Consider the following 10,981-nt stretch of genomic DNA (forward strand, 5'->3'; position numbering starts at 1 on the left):
AGTCATGCTCGTAACTGTCAGCCTAAGGCTACGTTCACACTAGCGTTGTGTGCAGGCGGCAGAGAGGCGTTTGGGAAGCGTTTTTACCGCTTCCCAAATGCTTCTGCCAATTCTGCATATTACAGCACATGGTGCTGTTCTAACGGGAGGGTTTGCGTCGCGTTGCGGCAAAACGGACGCCTCTGGTTGAGTCAGGAGGCGTTGAAGCCTCCTATTCTAGTCTATGGTGCCGCTCCGCAAACGCCCGGCCGGCTGCGACGCGGTTGCGGGGCGTTTGCGGAGTGGTAACACCATTCAAACTGCATTATAGGCGTTTGTGGGGCGTTTTTAACACTCGTCAAACGCCTAGCAACCGCCGCTAAACCGTGCATTTGGCATTCGTGGAGCATTTGCCGAGCGTTAAAAAAAACGCTCTGCAAACGCCAGACCAACGCTTGCCAAACGCTATAGGGGCGTTTGGCAAGCGATGGTAAAACAGCCAAGTGTGAACGAGCCCTTACAATGCCTCATGGGACTTGTAGTTTGGCAACAGCTGGAGGGCCGCCAGTTTGACACCCGTGACCTAGGCCTAGAGAATAAAATAGTGGTCCTTACAATTTTTTATGTCATGTGATATTACTGCCAAGGTCTGGGAAAGGCAAAAGTTCAGTATAAAAACACATGAAAGTGAAATTTAGGGCAAACAAACACAATAATTTACCCAAATTAAGGTTGTGCCGAGTAAACAGATACCCAACATGTCAAACCTGAAATCTGTGTGCGCCTGCGAAATGGAAACAAACCTCAGTACCCTATATTTTCTATAGGCGACACTTCAAAAGCCCCCTATAGGTCCTCAGTTTAGTGTTACGGAGGAGGTCTAGTGCTAGAATTACTGATCTCACTCCGGCGGGCGAGGCAATATGTAACTTGCGTATTGCATTTGACAGTTTCACAAGCAGTCAACCCTGAAGCGTGCATTTACACTTGTATGTCATATAGTTATTTATTTATTTCAGGTACTTATATATCGCTGTCAATGTACACAGCGCTTTACATATATATTGTACATTCCAATCAGTCCCTAACCCTCAAGGGGTGTACAATCTAAGGTCCCTAACTTACATTCATACATACACATACTAGGGACAATTTAGACAGGAGCCAATTCACCTACCAGCATGTCTTTGGAGTGTGGGAGGAAACCAGAGCAAACCCACGCAAGCACAGGGAGAGCATGCAAACTCCATGCAGGAGGCGCCATAGTCAGGAATCAAACCTATGACCCATTTACTGCAAGGCAGACGTGCTAACCACTAAGCCACTGTGATATAGATATATATATATATATATAGGGCCTCAAAATTATTTCTGGAAACAATATTATGTGCTTAGGTGTAACTTTATTTTTTTGCAAAAAAAAATGTTTTTTGCTTAACTTTTTTTCCATTACATAGAGGACACAAAGTCCCCTATTTGATGATTTTTAGGTGACAGGTTCTCTTTAGTGAGACATGCAGGGTCTAAAAGACCCCCAATATCTCCTCTGGGATCCACTGGATGTATTGCAATGCAGATCGCACAGGTGACAGCGCTGACCCAGAAGTGACATCATACACGCCGCTGTCCGGGTCACAGTAAGGAGGGGAGGAGTGGACGTGTGTCTGCTCTCCTCCCTCCCCTCCACCTGCCTGCACCCACCATGTTGGTCCCGGGCCCGCAAATCGGCAAGAAGAGCCAGGAATACATGGAAGGAGCGTGCATGGGGGGGGGGGGGTACCATTAATGGGGGCTCTGGAAGCAATCAGATGCAGCCACCTGACTGCTTCCACCTGGCAGACAGAAGTCTGGACAGCATAAGTGATAGCACTTTACACTGAGATATCGGGACACAGAGCCGGACAAAGACTTCAAAAGACAAGAGAAAGTACACCTGGACAGTTGGCAAGTATGGGGCAACCCATCAGCGGTACAGGAGAGGATCTGAGTGAGTGCCCCTGCACCCCCTGGGCGGATAGGGGAAGGAGAACTCTGGTGGGAAACCAGATTAGCCACCTGCCATTGACTGCTCATCTCTTAAAGTGACAGGTACTGATCCCCTGTTCAGAGACACCTCCAGACTGATGGGTGAAGAGGAGACGTTCATCTGGGGTCTGGGGTGGTACATTAAGGAGATGCTGGCTACCTCTCCAACAAAGACTGTGCTGTAGAGAAGGCTTGTAAATAGTTCCAGGACGTTATCCTCTGTTCATCAGTTCCATTGGGCATCCTGTACACCCCTAACCCTATCCCACTTCAAATCCCCTAAATAAAAAACAAAACCAAAGCTCAAGGACTGATTTCTGACTCCGGATGCAAGCTTTTGTGAAGATGCGTGATGCCTGGCTGTGTAGGACTTTAGGGGAACCCAAATCTTCTAGCGACTCCCAGGGGCGGACTGACCATTCGAGCACTCAGGCACTGCCCAAGGGCTCGGGGTCAGTAGGGGGCCCCATGAAATGCCCCTGGTACCTTTTATAGGCTTTTTTGGGTGTGCTTTGAGTGTGGGCAAGGACACAAGAGCCCCATGATCCCCTATTGCCCGGGGGCCCCATGAGTTGTCAGTCAGCCCCTGGCGACTCCAAAGGGGGTTGTGCTTCACATGCATGAGGGTACAGTATTGGTGCAACCTCCGAGGAAGAAAGGCCTCAAACCTTGACCCACCTGGAGTGCAAGGCAATGGATGATCTACCCAAGGCAAAGCAAGGTGGACTTCCATAGGCTCCATTCACACTCAGCATTTTCTGAACTTGCGACAAAGTGCGCAGGAAACACACATTTTTGCTATGTGTTTTGAAAGTGTGCAAAAAAAGACGCATTGCAAAGCAGACATGAATTTTGTCACACAGCAAACACACCATAAATGTGCCCAAACTGGAAAAACGTGACGTGCCACGCCCAGAAGGGTTTTGGAACTTGGCACATTTTTTGCGCATAGGGCAGCCCATGCAAGTGAATGAGTTGCCCCATGCACAACAAATGGAAACAAAATAAAAACACAGGAATGTGTGTTCTTGCTATGCAAAGTGCAAATGGAGCCTTAGGCTCCATATACACGGTGCGTTTGGAGAACTCTTCTGAATGCTGAAAATTGACAGCAGGAAAACGCAGTTTAAAAAACATCAGTTTTGCCGCGTTCGCATACTGAGTTTATGCGCATTTATGAGCGTTTGCGGTCAGAAGCGTTTTTTAAAGATAAGCACAGGAGAACCTCCCAAATACCCAGAATGCACTGAAAAGTGGTCAATTATTAACTATTTCAGACTGTTTGAGAGAAATAGAGAGTAGAAGCAGAGAGAGCAGTATTTGTTGAGATTAGCTGTCATTTTTTTTTTTTTTTGTGGTGTTTGGATGTGTTCCGGCTCATTTCTGTGCAGAAATTATTGCAGCAGTGCCTAACATACTTTCTTTCATGCAAAACCTCAAAGTATGGTGTACCGGGTCCATTTGAGTACCGGGAAAACGCTTTGCATGCATTTTTCATGATGAAAAAAGGCTCTGGACAGCATCTGGAAATGGAAGAGTTAAAAAAATGTTTCAAATGCAAACACTTATAGCGTTAGCCGCGTTTACAAGTGTTTGGCATTTGAAATGCTGATAAAATCTACTCCTGAACGCAAGTTTGGTGCGTTCGAAAAAATGACTGTAAACTCAACTGCCTGTAAACGACGATGTGTACATGGAGACATAGGAGAACATTAGGGAGAGTTCAGGCGCTGCTGAAAAAAACACTGAACAGCTCCTAAACGTTAGTTCATCAGCTGAAGTGTACATGAGCCTAAGGGATCTGCCAAAGCCAGTCCTCCAAGTGCTTGGTGTGGGGCTCTCCCAAAGAGAAACCACCCAGGTTAGGCCCAAAGGCCACAGATTTCATCCCCAGACATCAGCGCACGCTCCCTATTATTATTATTATACAGGATTTATGGCGCCAACAGTTTGCTCAGCGCTTTACAATATAACGGGAGACAATACGGCAACAATACAGTTCAATACAAGAGGGATTTGAGGGCCCTGATCCTGGGAGCTTACAATCTAGGAGGGAGGGGCTGGTGGTACAAAAGGTAGTAACTGTGGGGGATGGACTGGTAGGAGGAATAGAAGATTCCATTAATAGCTGAGGGCAGGATAGGCTCCCTGAAGAGGTAAGTTTTCAGAGATCGCCTAAAAGTGAGCAGAGTAGGCGATAGTCTGATAAATTGGGGTAGAGTTCCAGAGGATGGGGAAACTCTGGAGAAGTCCTGGAGATGAGCATGGGAGGAGGAGGCAAGGGAGCTAGAGAGTAGGAGGTCTTGCGAGGAGTGGAGAGTACGGTTTGGGTTATATTTGGAGACAAGATTGGTGATGTAATTAGGGGCAGAGTTATAAATGGCTTTATGCATTATTGTTAGTGTTTTGAATTTTATCCATTGGGCAATGGGAAGCCAGTGGAGGGATTGGCAGAGAGGGGTGGAGGACACTGAATGGAGGCCAGTGGAGGGATTGGCAGAGAGGGATGGAGGACACTGAATGGAAGTCAGTGGAGGGATTGGCAGAGAGGAGGTGGAGGACACTGAGTGGAGGCCAGTGGAGGGATTGGCAGAGAGGGATGGAGGACACTGAGTGGAGGTTAGTAGAGGGATTGGCAGAGAGGGGTGGAGGACACTGAATGGAAGCCAGTGGAGGGATTGGCAGAGAGGGGTGGAGGACAATGAATGGAAGCCATTGGAGGGTTCGGCAGAGAGGGGTGGAGGACACTGTGTGGAGGCCAGTGGAGGGATTGGCAGAGAGGGGTGGAGGACACTGAGTGGAGGTCAGTGGAGGGATTGGCAGAGAGGGGTGGAGGACACTGAGTGGAGGTTAGTAGAGGGATTGGCAGAGAGGGGTGGAGGACACTGAGTGGAGGCCAGTGCAGGGATTGGCAGAGAGGGGTGGAGGACACTGAGTGAAGGTCAGTGGAGGGATTGGCAGAGAGGGGTGGAGGACACTGAGTGGAGGTTAGTAGAGGGATTGGCAGAGAGGGGTAGAGGACACTGAGTGGAGGGATTGGCAGAGAGGGGTTTAGGACACTGAGTGGAGACCAGTGGAGGGATTGGCAGAGAGGGGTGGAGGACACTGAGTGGAGGTTAGTAGAGGGATTGGCAGAGAGGGGTAGAGGACACTGAGTGGAGGGATTGGCAGAGAGGGGTGGAGGACACTGAGTGGAGGCCAGTGGAGGGATTGGCAGAGAGGGGTGGAGGACACTGAGTGGAGGCCAGTGGAGGGATTGGCAGAGAGGGGTGGAGGACACTGAGTGGAGACCAGTGGAGGGATTGGCAGAGAGGGGTGGAGACCAGTGGAGGGATTGGCAGAGAGGGGTGGCAGATACAGAACGGTTAGTAAGGTGGATGAGTCTGGCAGCAGCATTCATGATAGACTGAAGAGGGGATAGCCTGCGGTGAGGTAGGCCAATGAGGAGGGAGTTACAGTAGTCAAGGCGAGATATAAGTTGCTTAGTGGTTTCCGAGGTTAGGAACGGGCGTATCTTGGAGATGTTGCGGAGGTGAAGTCTATAATCTGCACCCTTCCTCTCTGTGTATAAATAAAAGACAACAAGCCACACGTGCAGTGCTGCAGCCTCTAATGCACATTGTGAGAAGCTCACAGTGTGCAGTGAAATCAGAGTAAGCCATTCCAGTCCAGGAGTGGAGCCGCTACAAATGTGCAAGACCGAAGGGAAGGTCGGAGTTCCCCCTTAACATTTCTATACTATATTTTTATCTTTTCACTTTTATCACGTGTATTCATAAAAAAGAATAAAATCATCCAGTAAATCAGTATGTTTCTATTTACATTACGCAGATGATTGGTGGTTTAGATTACAGCTTTAGATACATCACTCCCTGACATTTCCCACACTCTCTGACAGATGTGTATATTCAATTGTTAAAGAAAACCTACAGCAGACCAAACGCTGTGAGATCGTGACGGGAGGTCATCAGATTAGGAAAATGTTGTGTTTTGTGTTCGGGGGATTATTATGATCAATATATGGTGCTGCCAGTCATTGATTGGTGCTGCCAGTCATTGATTGGGTACGTCATATCCAATAATACAATCATTAACCCCTTCAGGACAACATTAACCAATTCACCACCAGGGCAATTTATTACAAGTTTTGTTAAAAGCTGCATCCATTGCTAGAAAATGACTTAACCCCTCCCCCCTCGCTGTTGGGCTTTCCGATTTTCTGACCACGGTGATTGGTTGTCACAGCAGTCACATGATCAGAAGCGCTCGATCGCAGGTATGCATCAGGAGCTGCCCCTGACAGCCTAGCTACTGCGCTAAGAGTGTGCAGTGCACGTGCTTTCAGAAAATCCGTTCCCCGTGGATGCATAGGTGCGGTGGATCGGCTTTAAAGTGTTACTAAACCCACAACAGTACAATCAGTCTGTAGATGCAGTAAAGCATGCTTGTTATACTCACTGTGGAACCTAAGGGGTTAATCCTTCGCATTGTGTAAAAAGGCTGTTTGATCCTGTCTTCTCTGGTACTCCCCTTCTTCCACAGTCCCCAATCCATCGGCTGATAGAACAGAGCCTTGGGGGTAAGTTGCACATGCTAAGCTTGGTGTGTATTGCTAGAGGGTTTTTTTTTCTTGGGAGGGTGCATGTGATCAGCACAGAACCAATCAGCACTGTTCAGACAGAGGTCAGGGGTTATGCAGCCACATAGGACAATCAGGGGTGAATAAAAACTCCTCCTTCAAGCTTTAACCAGTGCTCAGCTGGACACTGATAGAAGCCACAAGACTGCTATATACTGCTGATGAGAAAAGGTATTTAGCAGTTTATATTTACTAAAATAATTGCATTTCCATGCTCTGTGTACTGTGGGAGACCAGATATAGTGAATGCAGGGTCCGGGGAGACCGGATATAGTGAATGCAGGGTCTGGGGAGACCAGATATAGTGAATGCAGGGTCCGGGGAGACCAGATATAGTGAATGTAGGGTCCGGGAGACCAGATATAGTGAATGCAGGGTCTGGGGAGACCAGATATGGTAGATTCAGGGTCCAGGGAGAGCAGATATAGTGAATGCAGAGTCCGGGGAGACCAGATATAGGGAATGCGGGGTCTGGGGAGAGCGGATATAGTGAATGCAGGGTGCGGGGAGAGCGGATATAGTGAATGCAGGGTGCGGGGAGACCGGATATAGTGAATGCAGGGTCCGGGGAGACCGGATATAGTGAATTCAGGGTCCGGGGAGACCAGATATAGTGAATGCAAGGTCCGGGGAGACCAGATATATTGAATGCAGGGTCTGGGGAGATCGGATATAGTGAATGCAGGGTCCGGGGAGAGCGGATATAGTGAATGCAGGGTCCGGGGAGACCGGATATAGTGAATGCAGGGTCCGGGGAGAGAGGATATAGTGAATGCAGGGTACGGGGAGAGCGGATATAGTGAATGCAGAGTCCGGGGAGACCAGATATAGTGAATGCAGGGTCCAGTGGGAGAGCAGATATAGTGAATGCAGGGTCTGGGGAGAGCAGATATAGGGAATGCAGGGTCCAGGGAGACCAGATGTAGTGAATGCAGGGTCCAGGGAGACCAGATGTAGTGAATGCAGGGTCCAGGGAGACCAGATATAGTGAATGCAGGTTCCTGGGAGAGCGGACATAGTGAATGCAGGGTCCAGGGTTTACTAACACTTTAAAGTGGTTGTAAACCTCAGATCAGATATATATATATTTTTGCATTGGTATATATTCTCCAGGTCAGACTTAAATATACTAACACATTGAAGCCAAACTCCAGTTAACATACACATATAAGCAGTTACAGAAAACCTTTTGGGATTTTTCCTTTTGCGATAAAGGTTTCATTAAATCATTAAGAAGCCCCCCTGTCAGTGGTAAATGGTTTGTCTCAACCCTCCAACTGCTACACCTGCAGGACAGCATGTTCTGTTGAAAAACAACAGACTTAACCGGCCAGATCACCAGGTGAAAATAAAGGAAATAAAGCCTAAAAAAAAAAAAAGAAAACATCTAAGAATTGGTAAGCTGAAATACTATAGAATGTTTGCTTTTGGGTTTAATACTGGTTTAAGTTTTAGCTCAAAAAAGCTAAAAGTGTTTTCAAAGAATTCCTGCCATCAGTCTGTTCTTTGTATTTCATCTGGAGTTTTTACGAGGTCCTGGACACCACATTCCAAAAATATAAACTCAGCCCCCTCGGATTTCGTATGGCTCCGGAGTGAAAAAAAAAATGACTGCGGGTCACATGACCCGAATTTCCTATAAAACCGAGAAGATTGGAAGGCTATTATCTCCCCCTCTAATGAAGTGTGGCTGGTTTTATCTTGACGTTGGTATGCGGTTTTGTTCCCCAGTGGCGGCTTTCTGGAAAGTGAAGAATAATGGAGTTAGTGGGATTTAATCTCGGAAAGTCCGTCCTAATATCCCTCACTGAGATAACATTGTAAGTAGATTAGTAATGTAGACGGATCCTTCCTATAAATGTATCCAAAACTAACACATTATGTCCCCCATTCACCCCCCATGTGTGGATCAAGATTACAATAGAACACACTGAAACAACTTGTAATCATTGCACCCTCGCACTGCCATTGTATAGCAATCAACAGCGGAAATAAAAACTTCCCATTCATTAACCAATTCAATACCGGGCAATTTTACCCCTTCCTGCCCAGGCCAGTTTTCAGGTTTCAGCGCTCTCACATTTTGAATGACAATTGCGCGGTCATACAACATTGTACCCAAACTAAAATTTTATCATTTTCTTCACACAACTAGAGCTTTCTTTTGGTGGTATTTAATCACCGCTGGGGTTTTTATTTTTTGCTCAATTAACAAAAAAAGACCAAAATGTTTGAAAAAAAAAAAAAGTTTTTCTTTGTTTCTGTTATAAAAGTTTGCAAATAAATAATTGTTCGTCATAAATTTAGGCCGAGATGTATTCTGCTACATGTCTTTGGTGAAAGTAACCCAAATTAGGATGTATTATTTAGTTTGTAGGAAAGTTATAGAGTTCACAAACTATGGTATAGATCTGAATATTGATCATTCCTGAAGTACTGACAGCCAATCTAATTTCTTGAGGTCCAAGAATGTCAGAACAGTACAGATATCCCCAAATGTCAGAACAGTACAGATATCCCCCAAATGTCAGGACAGTACAGATATCCCCCAAATGTCAGGACAGTACAGATATCCCCCAAATGTCAGGACAGTACAGATATCCCCCAAATGTGAGAACAGTACAGATATCCCCCAAATGTCAGGACAGTACAGATATCCCCCAAATGTCAGGACAGTACAGATACCCCCCCAAATGTCAGGACAGTACAGATATCCCCCCAAATGTCAGGACAGTACAGATATCCCCCAAATGTCAGGACAGTACAGATATCCCCCAAATGTCAGAACAGTACAGATATCCCCCAAATGTCAGGACAGTACAGATATCCCCCAAATGTCAGAACAGTACAGATATCCCCCAAATGACCCCTTTTTGCAGAGTAGACAGTCCGACGTACTTCATAAGAGGAATTGCGAGTTTTTTGAAGTTGTGATTTTTTTGTCATAATTTTTCGGAAAATGAAAAAATTTAAAAAAATAGTTTCACTATTTTTTTTTACATATTGTCACCAGTGCAGTACAGCATCATCATATAACTGGCATGGCGGTGATCAGGGACACTGACTGGTGACAGTATGAAAACAAAAAATATATATATATTTTTTATTATTTTTTATTAAATCTTTTTTTTAAGATTTTTTTTTTCATATTTCACTATGACCAAAGTAGTACAATGTTACCATAGTAACATTGTACTACTTTGGGGAAGTGATCAGTATTTTTTTTTTTTTTTTTTTTACACAATTTGCTTATAGCAAAGAATTAGTTTGCTATAAGCAAGCATTTGCCTGAATGACATCGATTCATTCAGGGTTTTTTTTTTTTTTTTGTGCTTAGCTGTGATTTGGCCACAGCTAATCACATGACATGTGCATGTGATTAGCTGTGACCATTCACAGCTAGACACTAGTATACAATGGTAGGCGTCATAAGGCGTCCACTCGGAATGCTGATGACATTTGCCGCCCACCATTCGGCCATAGGGCGGGCGGCAAATGGTTAAAGTGTATCCACAGACAAACATTTTGGATAGAGTAGGGAAGGCATGAAACCTCCCTCTGGCTTTTTTTTTTTTGCCATCTATGTCCCATTGTGGAGATTTCTGTCTACTTACTGTCCTGCAGACACAACAGGAAATCCCTCCAAACTGAAGGAAAATCCCCTCTTATGCAGGCCATAGACGGTTCATTAAAAACGAAAAATCGGTCATTCTGTTGGCACCAATGATTACAAAAATTGACCGTTCTTCGTAAATTTTCCAGCATGACCGATAAAAGAATTGAGGAGGAACCACGAAAATCGGCCAATGACATTGCCCCACTAACGGTGTGAATATTTGCCGATTATTCTTTTGGACGAAAATTTGGCCGATAAACAATCTATGGCCTGCCTTAGGCTCCATTCATGCTTGGGCAATTACTGTAGGATTCTTGGGCAGAATCAGTACAAAATGCAGAAAACAATGCAGAAGTCACCCCAATATATTAAGTTATACACTCTAAATGACAGCCTACTCCCTCCCCCATGCCCACTAATCAGCTAAATACAATGAGTGCGGGATAATACATCTTGATTGATGGATGCTTCACCTCCCTATTATTCTAAGATACAGGAAATCTCTCTAAACTGAAGGAAAATCCCCTCTTAGGCTCCATTCATGCTTGGGCAATTAGGATTCTTGGGCAGAATCAGTACAATTCTGCCCTCGATTGCAAATGGCAGCAAAACGCATGATGCGTGTTTGGGTGCTATTCCAGATGAAACGCAATTTTGCCACGATTGTCAACGTGCCTGGCTCAGGCGCAAAAATTTGGTGCGACATTCAAACTAAATGGGCT

Source organism: Staurois parvus, unplaced genomic scaffold, assembly GCF_062004578.1.
Source record: "Staurois parvus isolate SC_StPar_1 unplaced genomic scaffold, SC_StPar_1.0 ptg001178l, whole genome shotgun sequence".
Classification (NCBI taxonomy): Eukaryota; Metazoa; Chordata; class Amphibia; order Anura; family Ranidae; genus Staurois; species Staurois parvus.